At 46.7% G+C, this 13,363-nt stretch overlaps 1 long non-coding RNA gene across 1 annotated transcript; it reads right to left on the reverse strand.

The window, feature by feature from the left end:
• Window positions 1-1,458: 1,458 nt before the first annotated feature.
• Window positions 1,459-3,376, reverse strand: LOC121135396. Its single transcript, XR_005872536.1, has 3 exons — window positions 3,340-3,376; window positions 2,909-2,992; window positions 1,459-2,535 (listed from the first exon to the last, which is right to left on the reverse strand). It is a non-coding gene; the product is annotated as an uncharacterized LOC121135396 (long non-coding RNA).
• Between the last annotated feature and the right edge of the window lie 9,987 nt (window positions 3,377-13,363).

Genomic DNA, 13,363 nt, shown 5'->3' on the forward strand with positions numbered 1-13,363 from the left:
TGAGAGAACAAAACGCCTTTTTTCCCCCACTTCTTTCAAGCCGCTCTCTGTTAAGTTATGTGGAACCATTCTCCCAGGAAACCCACTAAGCATTTTGGCTTCTCTACTGGGCCAGACTTCAAGAGGTTCACAACACTAGGCATAGCTGGACCGTCCTTCATGCCCCACCCCATCAATGGAGGGAGAGGGAACCCAAGAGAATCTCCTTTTTTAAAAAACTTACCTAATGTAGTCATCTTGTGAGTGGAAAACCAGCTCATGCCTTAACAGAAAACCATAAGCCTCCAAGGACCCCTTGTCATCCTCAGATCTTACCCTTCCTGAATGCAGTAAGAGAGTGAGCCAAGAGTTCATCTTTGAGTGACAGCACTGTGCTTCCGTAGAACACATTTCACTGAAATGTCACATGCAGCTCCAACTTAACAGGCCACTGAACTACATCGTGAGCATAACTCTACTCACTAATGAGTGCTGACAATCATGGCAGCCGTGGTAATTGAAGGCAGAGAGACCCAACTCTACATGTGAAGTGTCCGATTCCATTCACAATGTCCTTAGGAGCTAAGCACCATGCACGACACTTTACAGAAGAAGGCACTGACATTCAAAGCTGTCAGAATCGCAGAGCTAGGCAGGATGTAAACTCTGATGAGCCTGCCCCAAAGCCCATGCTGAGACCGAAAGGAATAGGTGACTCGGTTTCCCCGATGCATGCGCCCCAGAACTGCCTCATCTCTCCTCAGGACAGGCTGGGCTGTTGTGAGGCTTCCTAATGAGCCCAAATGGGTTAGCAGAAAACAGCTACTCCAGTCTCACTCAAAGCAAAGGATGGGACCGCACCCCAGACCTAGTGTCATCAGTCCCAGGGGGACCAGGACTGAGAGACAGTCTCCACACTGTGTCCTTCATGGCTGGTGGCAGGACTCAGACCAATATACCAGTGTCATAAAACCCCACACCAGGCCAGATCACACAACACCCCAACCTGCCAATCTTCCCTGGGGTCAAGGGCTTATCACTGGGTGTCTAGTCACGTGGTGTTTAGCTCTGTCTCAGCAACCTTCTTCCACAAATGAAACTGGCAAAAAGAATCCCTCCATGTGAAGGGGTGGTAGTCTCCCAGCGTTCTCCTCCTGAAAACAAACACTTAAGACTCTGAGGAAGTTCAGGGCTCCTTCCACCATTACTGAGAATCCGCTGTTTTAGAACCATGTTTACATTACATCTGGAAAGATTCCTGTAGAACTCAGTCATGGTCACCTCTTCCTCGGCTTCTCCTTAGAAAGCACAGCTGTTCTGGAAAGTCACCATGCCAGTCTAAATCAGTGGTTCTCAGGCTGTGGGTCTTGACCCCTTTGAGGGTCACATATCAGATATACTGCACATCAGAATTTACTTTATGATACACAATAGCAGACTATAGTTACGAAGTAGCAATGGAATAGTATTATGGTTGGGGGCATCACAACATGAGGAACTGTATTAAAGAGTCGTAGCATTAGGAAGGTTGAGGGCCACTGGTCTAGATGAATCAACAAGTCCCACACTGAATGAGAAACCGTATCTCAAACACGTGAGGTGGAGAGCAGCTAAGATGGAGAGACACCTGACGTCAACCTCTGTCCTGTGTGTGATGTGAACATGAACATGTACGCATTCATGAAACAATGAACAGGCCATGAGAGCTAAGCATGATGGTGCAGGCCTGTAAGCCAGTGCACAGGAGGCTGAGGCAGGAGCTACACATGAGACTCTGACTCAGAAATTCCAAAAGGAAAAGCAAAGAATAAACTGTGGATTGCTTGGGGGAAATGGACCAGGGACTTCTTGGCTAGAAAACTCTGAGGGTGAGTGTGTGTGTGTGTGTGTGTGTGTGTGTGTGTGTGTGTGTGTGTGTGTGCGTGCGTGTGTTCTCTTTCTTCATTTTGTCACTCAGTATGAGGCTTAGCACAATTTATTTCAGGTTCCCCTGTATCAGACCACGTGTATCACAGTTCTCCACCGAGGAGTAATTTGCCAGTGACCGACCCAGCAAGTGCCAACGTAGGCGAGTCTCTTAGGCGTAGATGTAAAAGTAAAGACACATTGTGAGGTAGGAGACACAGTGATCCCAGCAAGAGGGCCTGGCTGCCCACGCTCGGAGCCATCTCTTCCTTTTAAAAGAAAATTCGCTTCAGAAAGCCCACATCCATGGCAATTTACCTTATGCTGAGACACTGACCATGGTCTGCTTACTCGCTTCCAGGGATGAGAGGCCAAACAGTATCCACTGATACACGTTTCTTCTGGTCACACTCTGCCCCTGCCACATTCAAGTCTGTACACCCCCCCCAATTCCCTAGCTAAGACAAGCTTCTCACTTTTCCAGCATCCAACTTACAAACAAGCCCAGAGTTCTACCTCCTAGAGAAAAGGACTTCATCATCATATGTGTAGCAGGCATGAGTCACCGTCCTTGATGCCCGTCATAAAGGTTGCCTCATTGCATCTGAAGTTAGGCTCATTTCAGTGCAAAGACACCATTTCACTGTAAGACTGTAAAAGAAAAGCCAAGTGAGTCAGTGCAGGAGTCTTTCACCTCCCTAGTCCTGAGTGCCACGTGATGTACAGTACTGGAGACACCATCCTGTCCTTGAAGCCAACTGCCAACTCAAGCATGCACATGTACACACACTACACTAAAAACAAATCTTTTCTAAAACGCTGCCTGCCTGGGCATTCCCGCCCCTCCCGAAAACACAGTCAGACCAAGGCAGGCTGGATGCTGTGGGTTGAAGCCATTCATAGCTGCCACAGGATTTGGATGACCTCAGGCATTCAGCAGCCATAGCAGGAGTTATCTATCACATCTTTTAAAAACCTGGTACCACACTACAAAGGTCCCTAGCAGCCCAGGTGATGAACTTACTTCTGCTCAGTTTCAGGAAGGTGGTCCAAGGCCAGTAGTAGACAAGGAAGCTTTGATCTTGGTGGGGAAAACCAGGGTCCCACCCTAGTATGCACGATGAGAGTTGAAATGGGCAAGAGGAATGTACGTACATGCACATGCATATGTACATGCATGGACATATACCCCCACCACCACACACTCATACATAGACACACAGACACACACACTCATACACAGACACACAGATATACAGGCACACACACACAGAGACACACACACTCATACACAGACACTCAGATACACACACAGACATACACACTCATACACAGACACACAGATATACAGACACACACAGACAGAGACACACACTCATACACAGACACTCAGATACACACAGACACACACACTCATACACAGACACTCACACACACACACACACACACACACACCCCACAGTGGTGCTGCCCTTCAATGAGTGTTTAGCCACTTCTGTCTTTTTAGAAACCCCAAATCCTTGCTGCTGGTACCTTCCTCTATGACATACTCAGGATAAACATTCCAAGGCTCTTGGGGTCCCTCTGTCAACTTAGGGAGTTGGAGTATGGCTTCTTTCACTGATAAGGCATTTGACCTTCCATGTGTGAGTGCTAAAAATGAAAGAACAGCCTCCCAGAGCCCTGGTTACCTGGAGAGAAGGGAGAAGATGGCCAGAGTGGTCCAGAGAGTGGGTTTGGGGGACAGATCAGATGGCAGCTGTGACTCAGGATAGAACAGTATGGTCCACACTGCTCAGAAGGTCCCACTGGTCTACACACATGGCCAGATGCCTTGTGATGGCCAATGTCCATTGTCAGCCTGACTGATTTAGAATCATCGAGAGAATGCATTTGCAGGTGTGTGTGAGGTGGCATTTCCAGAGACCTTTAATGGAAAAGGGATGTCCACCCATCATGAGTGTGGGCGGCACCATCCCGTGAGCAAGGGTCCTAGGCTGGATACAAAGGAGAGAGTAAGATGAGCACTGGTCTCTCCTTCCTGACTGTGGGCACAGTGTGACCCACAGCCTTGAGCTCCTGCTGCTATGACTTCCTGCCCTGGTTGACTGCACCCCTTTTAAAACAATGAACCAAAATTATCTTTCTTCTCTTGAGTTGCTTTTGTGGGTTTTTCTCTCACAGCAATGAGAAAAGTAATGAATATACATCCAAAGGGACTGCATGGGGAGGTTTGTATGAAATCCTTATTTGTGTGAAACCCTCTGTGCAAGACCCAGCACACAGTGAGCGCTAAGGGCTCAGAGAATACAGCTACTTTGTATCATCACAACCAGGAGGCCCACCTGTCCCACTTACTCTGTCCCTTCCATGGCAAGCAAAGCCAAGGGGGACATCCTCTCAGCCTCCCTCTTCTCCTCTAAGGAGAGGGGCACAGCTGCCATACTCCTATTCCCAGGGATAGGAGTTGTTTTATGATCTAACTCAATGGTCCTTACATGGTCCAGAATCTGTGGCGTGAAGAGAGAGGGATCAGGAGAGGAGGGAGCACTTGAGATGAGGACGTGGACACTCTTCTCATTTGTCTTAACCGGTATTACTCTGTGAGAGTGATGTGTTCTGAGTCACCTGGGTAAGCCTCGGAGGCCCCTCTACCTAGCAAAACCTCTTCCCTACCTTCCCATCCTCCTCCTTTCTGTGTGACAGCCTTAAGGTCAGACCTCCCCTTCATTCAAAGCAGATTTGGGGTTTCTGCCTAAAGAGGTCAAGGCCACGTTATGCTCAGAGATTATGGCCTTATCTCAGATATCCAATGTTCCCTTTCCCTAGACTGACTATTGCTGGGGAACTGAGAGCCCAGTCCCTTCTGCAGACTCTGTGGATGCAGAATGCTTCTCACCTTCCACTCTATTCTAACCAGTGGTGAACACAAAACTACCTCACAGAAGTTCTCAGCAACCACTGGGCCCACCCACTCCTCTTCCAGGGCAAGGAGCAGTAGTTTGAAGAAGATTATCTGCTCGGATTTAATGAGAGCTGCCGTGAACACTGAATTCTGAGAAAACAGGGTAGACATTACAACAAAATGGAGAAGACAAGAAGACCCTCCCAATTAGTGTCTCTAACACAGCCTCATTATGCACCTGATCCTGCCGCTTGTTAGTGCCGTTGGATCGGAGCTGTAAAAGTGTCTTTTGAACGGCTGATTGACATTTGACATAGCCACCCCCTCCCATTCTCTCACCCCTAAAATCTAAGCACTTAGAGCGACAACTGAGATTAGGAAGAAAGGAAGCAAGTGGGACAACCAGTCAACTCCCGGCAAAGGACAGACCGGCCCCAGAGCGTGAGGCTGGAGGAGGACAGGGCCACTGAGCATTACTGCTCCTTGTGAATGGCCCTCCTCTTCCACACGCAATGTGATTTCCTTTTTAGGGAACATTTAATAAGATACAAAAGTCAGATTTGGTTGGGCTGAATGCGAATTGCCATGGCAACCTGCCTTTGGAGGTTATCCAAGTCAGGTAGTGACAGCAGAGCTGAGGCGAAGGTCACCCCTGCTGAGAAAGATGGCCATTGATAAAGTGTTTTAACAAGGCCCAGTGGAGCTGGTATTTGAAAGCTGCCTTCAGAGGATCAACTGGGTGCCAGGGATAGGAGACAAACAACATCAAGGAGAGAGTAGGGGTCCTGCAGGGGATTCCACCAGGACGTGGGCAGCCTAGAGATGTCAAGAACCTCGCCCTCCACCAAGCTCTCAGAAATGAAGCCACCCTCCATTGGTCCATGGAAGCTTAAACAAGCTTTTTAACCAGGTATGTGGGTGGGAAACACACACACACACACACACACACACACACACACACACACACGCACGCACACATGCACGCACGCACACACGCACGAATCACTGTGCATCCAAGAAATGCATCCCTGAAAAATTGTGAACAAGCTACATGGTTGCAGATGGAGTCACCTTGGCCACTGTTACTTCAGAGATGCAGATGGAACCTCTACCCAGTTAGAAGTGGGGCTGAGAAAACATTTCTTAGAATGATGCTAAAGCCAGAAGCCTTCAAGGAAAGACCATAAATAAGTATGGCCTGTCCCTATAAAATTAAATTTAAGCATAAAAATCTACAAAAAAATGGCCAACTTCCTCCATAAATAAGGAAGTGTATATATAAGTAATAAATAGGGGTACCTTAAAATAGTCACAGTTTTGTTTATTTTACAAACAAAGTCCAGAAGCATGTCAGCACTGAAAGGCAGCCGGGCAGGCCAGTGAGGAAACAGGAGCACTCATGCATTCTTGGCAGGACAGTAAACTGGTGCCGTTATACTGGAGAAAGATTTACGAGTATCTATCAGTTTTGGAGTTTTTTAGACAGAGTCTCACTGCCTTCCTGGATCTCACTGTGTAGATCAGGCTGGCTTCAAACTCACAATGCTCTGCTTGTCTCTGCCTCCCGAGTGCTGCCACCACACTGAGCAATCATTTTAAAATGATTGTTCTTTAAACTGGAAATTCCACTTCTGCATATCCACCCCCACACAAAGATTGATGGAGACTGATGGAAACAGATGGTCATTTCAGCACTGTTAGCAATAGAGTAGAATGGTGTAAAAGTCCACGAGCAGGAGAGCAATTGAAGAGGAAGAGCTGTTACAAAGAGTAAGATTTATAGGTCCTGACATAAACGATCTCCCTGGCATATTAAACACAAAAAGCAAGTATAGAATCATGAGTGCCATGTGTCCACTTAGCCCCCTGCTGTGCTATGTGTGTGTGTATAAAGTCCAAAGAACAACCTTGGATGTCATCACTCAGGTGCCTGTACCCCTTTTGTGAGGTGGGAGTCTCTTCCTGGCCTAAAATACAATATATAAGGTAGGCTGGCTGGATGGTAAGTCCCCCGAGTCCACCAAGCTCAGCCTAGCCAGTGCTGAATTCATAATGTACACCACCACCACGCTCAACTTCTACAGGAGTTCTAAGGATTGGAATCAGGTCCTTGTGCCCGAAAGACAGTGATTTCCTGACTGATCTACCTCCCTAGTCCCCCCCCACCTATGTTTTTCTATGATTAGAAAGGTATACAGCAGATAAAAGGTCCTTTTTCAATTTAAAGGGTTAGAGTTAAGGGTGTGCTGGGCTGGGAATAAGGCACCATTTGAACCACACAGTAGACATTATTGGTACCCTCTCTCCTCCAACGGAACCTCGGCTTTGTTCAGGAGCCTAGTCTTCTCTTCAGTGGCCATGTGACTCAAGGGACACACAGTGACCCAGTTCTTACGGGAGGCCAATGTATCTTAATGTGTCAATGCATCAGAAGCACAAATGGAGCCCCTGTTAAGATTTCTATGTAAAGTGTCCCTCACAGATGTATGTGTTCAAACACGTGGTCCCCAGCCACTAGTGCTGTTTTGGAGACTATGGAACCTTTAGGCTGTGGGGCTTAATTGAAATACGTATGTCTCTAGAGAACAGGCCTTATGGGTTATAGACCACCCTGCCCCCTTGCAGCTAACAGCAAGGTAACTGGCCACCTCATGTTACTGCTGCACCAGCTAGGAGCTACCCAGGGCCCGTGTATTTCCTGCTGTGATGGACTGTATCCTCTGATCCATGAACCGGAATCAATCTTTCCTCCCTAAATGGTTTCTGTCAGGTGTTCTATCACGGTGACACACAAAGTAACTCATACAGCGTTTCAGACTGAGTATGTTTGAGATGTGGTTTGGAGTTCTTTTCATCTCCGAGGACTGGTATTGACAGCTTAGGACCACTCTCGGAGGACCTCTGGCACAAACTGAGTACAGCAAACTCCTATTTGCTGAAATGCCTTCGTAGATAAGATGCTTGCACCATCTGAGACATGTGAGGTGTAGGGTGGGAACTTAGCAGAAAAATTTCTTAGCAGCCACAAGTCAGGTAAGACTCCCTCCCTCCCTTTGTCTCTGAGCTTGAACAAGGGAGAATGCAGTGTGAACATCACTGACAGGCAGCCCCTAACTACAAGCGCCACCAGCTTTCAGATGCCACTATCTGAAACATGGGAGCATCCAAGACTTTGGTCATTGGCCCCCTGACATCTTTTTTGTGAAACTGGCACATTTGGTGAAGGCCTAAGTGCCTCTGTGTTGTGAGCTCTGCTATGGCAGACAAGTGCATTTAACCTGTAAACACAATAAGAACTATTTTTAAATAGTTGAAGTTCAAAAACATCTCTTTCCACCAGTTGTGGCTCATACCTTCAATTCCAACACTTGGGAGGCAGAGACAGGTGGATCTCTGAGTTCAAGGCCAGCCTCATCTACAGAGTTCCAGGACAGCCAGGGCTACATAGTAGAAACCCTGTTTCAAGAAAAACAAAATTCCTAGAATGCCCAAAGTGATGGGGACGTCTTCTTAAGATGTTTCTCTCATTGGTTGATGAATAAAGCACTGTGGCCAATGAGGCAGGGGGATAGGTGGGACTAGGAGACAAGGAGTATTCTGGGAAAGGCAGGCAGAGATGTAGCACGCAGAGGAGTATCAGGTCCCGGACCATCCTCCGGTTAGATAAGACCACATGGAAATACTTAGACTAATAGAAATGGATTAATAATTAAGACAGAGATAGCCAATAAAGAGCCCTAAGCCAATGACCAACAGTATTATAACTAATTTAAGTTATTGTGTGTTTATTTGGGGGCTCCAGGGTGGTTACAGAACTGGGTGGGCATTCCCGTAACACAAATAAACTAAAATAAAATTTAAAAAATAGGGAAAACATTTGCAACCTGCGGTAGTTTATGGTTTTTACTCTTTACTCTTTTGGCTTTTTGGGGGTCTTTTTGAGAGTGCCACCACCCAGCTCCCAAATAAATCACACATAGAGGCTTGAGTGCCCAGCCTTAGCTTGGCTTGTTTCTAGCCAGTTTTTCTTATCTTTTCTTACTTCTGTGTATCTTTACTTTCCGTCTTACTCCGTGGGTGGCTAGGGGCCTGGAGGACTGGAGGGGCTGGAAGGGATGGCCACTGACATCCTCGTCTTCCTGTTCCCTTGCTCCCGTTCCTTCATCTCGCTTATTTCTCCTTCTATTTATCCTCTCTGCCTGCCAGCCCTGCCTATCCTTGCTCCTGCCTCGCTATTGGCCATTCAGCTCTTTATTAGACTCTCAGGTGTTTTAAACACACACAGTAACACAGCTTCACAGAGTTAAACAAATGCGGCATAAACAAAAGCCACACACTTTAGAATAATATTCTACCACAACCTGACCCTCGTGGACCCTCTCATTACAGTCAGGTCATGAGAGCCTTTTGAGCTTTCTTTCTTTTAACCCAGTGACATGCAGAGATAAATGTTCCCAAGAAGGATAAAGAAGGTGATATCCCTTTAAGGAAAATAATCAATACATCTATTCCCCCTGCACCCTGCAAAGCAGAGCAGTGGCCCCTACGCACCTCCCCAATTTGTCCTGCAAAACACTGGCTAGCTCTTCTCATAGGATTCCTCCGTGCTACTGAATATTACTTTAACTGTGTAAAGATGCGTTACACTTGTTTACGTTGCATTTGTTCGATTGTGTAAAGATGTGTTACGTTTGTTTCACCTTGTCTGCCTAAGGTTCCCAGTTGATCTAATCAAAAGCTGGCCAATAGCTAGTCAGGAGAGAGATATGCGGGGCGGGTGGACAGAGGGAAAAAGTGGGAGGAGGAATCTAGGAAAGGGGGAGAAAAAGATGGGGAACCAGGGAAACAGAGAGGGACACTCCCAGGGCCGCAAGTCAAGCAGCCTCCAGCCAGCCAGGCACTAGAAACAGTGAAAGGGAAGGAAGGAAGGTAGAAAGCCCCAAGGCAAATGTAGATAAAGAGAAACAAATTAAAATAGAGCTAAGATAATGTTGAACATTCATAACAAATAAGAACTATCCATGTCTTGATTTAGAAGCAGGTTGGTGCCCCCGCCCCCAGAAAGGCCTGGTACACCTGGGCTCCCTGGATACTTCATCATACCAAGTCATCCAGTCCTCTGGGCTGCTTCCAGCCCTGCCTCTCCCAACCATCTCTGGAGGGGCGTGGTTGAAAGAAGGTAAAAAGAGGATACCGAATGCAGTGGACAATGGAAGAATGGCCAAGTTTCAGGAGCTTCATCCAGAATAAACACTGAGCTCTCCAGCAGGACACGGATCTGCCATCAACTATGGCCAGAGACGTACAACATAAAAATAGCTCTTGCAAATCAAAGGGGGTGGGTGGGGGAGAGGGATCTACCCTAATGGAAGAATTTGCAAAGAGCATGCACAAAGAAGTTAGAGAAGAGAAACAAATTGGGAAGAATGTTCAACCTCACTGGTAATAACATGAGTGGAAATTAAAACAATATTTCAGCTAGCAGATGAGCAAAGATTTTTTTAAAAAAATTAATTATAACCAGTATTGGCTGGGTATTCAGGAAAGGGAACTCCCACACTCTGCTGATGAGAGAATACTGAAGAAAACTTCAGTAATACCTCTCCAAATTGAAAGTCAGGCTACATTTCCCCCATGATTCTGCACCTAGTAACTTATCTTAATGAGTTCCTTAGGCAGGTCTGTGGTGTGCATATGGTTTGTTCCCTTAAGGCTCGTGTGCTGGAGACTTAGTCCTCACTATAGCGATACTGAGAGGGGTTGGAACCTTTAATAGGTGAGGCTATTAGGAGATGTTTAAATCATGGGGAACATGACTCTTGGAAAGATTAATGCCCATCTCATAGGGGTGGGTTAGGTCTCAAAGGACTGAATTGGTTACAAGAGCAGGTTGTTATAACACTAATTAGTCTTCATTCTCTCTCTCTCTCTCTCTCTCTCTCTCTCTCTCTCTCTCTCTCCCTCCCTCCCTCCCTCCCTCCCTCCCTCTCTCTCTCTCTCTCTCGCTCTCTCTCTCTCTCCCCCCTTCCTATCATATGTACTCCCACCTTGTAATAACTCCATCCATGGCAAGGTTAGGAGGCACAAAGCCCTTACCAGTTGCAGGCACCCGGTCTTTCATTTCCTTGCCTCGAGAACTGTGAGATGAATAAACTTGTTTTCTTTATGAAGTACAGCCATGGGTATATCATTATAGCCATGCAAAACGGACTAGAGCAGACAGCAAGCAAGCAAGAATGCTTGCCGAGCAGCATTCCCCTGAGAGGGCACTCCATCTCTGCCAGCACTGAGAATGACTGGCACTCCCCAGGTGCTTGTTCACATCTGATTTGCAGTGAGTGTCCTCATTTCTGATGTGTCTCTTATGCATGCTGGCAACATCCATGTCTGGATTGGTGGTTTTCTGTGGTGCTGGAGTGTGAACCCAGAGCCTTGCGCATGCTGGATGAGCACTTTACTGAGTTGTACCTTCAGCTGCAATCTCTGTAGCTATATGAATTGAATATGCTGCTTGCTGACCTCCACGGGCTACACAAACACAGTGACCGTTCTAGAATGAGGAAGAAATGATCGGTGCATCTTAATGTAGATGGAAGCTGACTCAACTTCATCTTCAGGTGGAATGTGCAGGAATTGGCCTCGGCTCCAATACCATTGTTTTCTCTCACTTCCCAAGGTAGTTACATCTATGACACGAATGGGAGTTTTATTTAAGATAGTGTTGGCAGTACAGAATGTTGATCCCTTGTCCAATTCCACATTCTTCCTGCTTTCCTGAGAGGAGACAGCAAACCCCAGGGGCTCCTTCGGGAGTGAGAATATAGCAGGAGAGCCCCCACTCCCACCCCTGCCTCGTGTAAAAGCTAGGATCTTAAACACTACATCTGCAAACCCACTTCTCCAAGGACTGCAAAGAAAACTTTCTGTTTGACTTAACCACTCTGTGAAAAGAAGAAGAGAGAAAACAGTCCCCTGGGAGTTTGTAGTCTCGGGTTAGATTCATTCAACTTCACAGGCAGAATTCAAACTGTGTGGTTGACTTTAAAAACCTCAAGGTGAGAATTCAGCTCAAACAGTCCTGGGGTGGTAATTCTTCAGGATGTCGACAGCAAATAACACCTCCTCTATCTGAAGGAAGTCATCTTCAAGCCAACCTCCAAAGCATTCCTTCAGATAAATGTCCAAATAATAATCTCACAGTCAACAAGGAATTGGGAGCCAGAGCAGCTGAGAAAATAGAAAATGAGAGTTGAAAACACCTCTGCTAGTGGGCTGGCACATGGCATGGATGAAGGACACTTTATGGCTTCTCCTTCTCTTTTGTCTTCTGTGTGTGTGTGTGCGCGTATCCCTATGCATGTATGTACATATATGCATGCGTTTGTGTGCTTGGGGTAAATTGTTTGGAGGCCAGCGATCAACTTTGGGTGTCTTCCCCCGTCACTCAGCACTTTACTTTCTGAGGCAAGGTCTCTCACTGAATCTCGTCCTCACTGCAGCCTTCACGGTTGGCAGGCTGAGCAACAAGATCCAGGAATCCTTCTGTCTCTGCTGAGCCAAGCACTGGGGTCACAGACACACACCACTCTGCCAAGCTTTTTACATGGGTGTCTGGGTTTGAACTCAGGTCTTCATGATTATGTGGTAAGCATTTACCAATGGAGCCATCTCGCTGCACTGTGTTTTTTCAGTTTTTTGGTTTGTTTGGTTTTTCGAGACAGGGTTTCTCTGTAGCTTTGGAGGCTGTCCTGGAACTAGCTCTTGTAGACCAGGCTGGTCTCGAACTCACAGAGATCCGCTTGCCTCTGCCTCCTGAGTGCTGGGATTAAAGGCATGTGCCACCACCACCCAGCTGCACTTGGTGTCTTTTTGGATTTGTTTTTTGTTTTGGGTTTTATGTTTTGTTTTTAAGGAGAGAAGGCTTAATACACACACTGCTTAGTGAAAGAAGCCAGTCTGAAAAGGCACTGTAAAAAGAATGGTGGGCCTAAGATTTGAGAAGGGGGTGAATAGGTAATATTCTGTGTTGCACTGTCATGGTTTGCAAGTCTGTTATATATATTTGTCAGAGCCTACATCATGGGCAGTACCGAGACTGGGAGCTGTGATAGTGGGGACTGATGCATCACTGTAAGTGACTGTAACAAACGCACCTCTCTGGGACAGGGTGTCAGCACTGAGGCGACTGTGCACACAAGAGGACAGGAGTGTGGGAGACCTCTGCACCCTCACTCAAGTCTACTGGGACACTAAAACTGCCCTAAGAATGACATGGATTAGAAACAAATAGGCCTCAGAAGGAAGAGAAGACAGGAGAGATGGAAAATGAGCAAACGTGCCTTAAAATGACTGAGTGGATTTGAAAACATATGAACAGAACTTCCACAAGTGAAAATTCCAGTAAGTGAAGCTGAAAATAAGTATCGGAAAGACTACATACCCATTTCAATGACTAAGCTGAAAAAGATGGGCAGTCTCGGGTGCCGACAATGATATAGACGGACCTAAGCTCTCACCAGTTGCTAGTACAAAGTGGTTTTAGTCATGCCAGAAAACATACTGGCAGTGTGGTTT

This window comes from Mesocricetus auratus, unplaced genomic scaffold (assembly GCF_017639785.1).
Source record: "Mesocricetus auratus isolate SY011 unplaced genomic scaffold, BCM_Maur_2.0 Super-Scaffold_4256, whole genome shotgun sequence".
NCBI classification, from domain to species: Eukaryota; Metazoa; Chordata; class Mammalia; order Rodentia; family Cricetidae; genus Mesocricetus; species Mesocricetus auratus.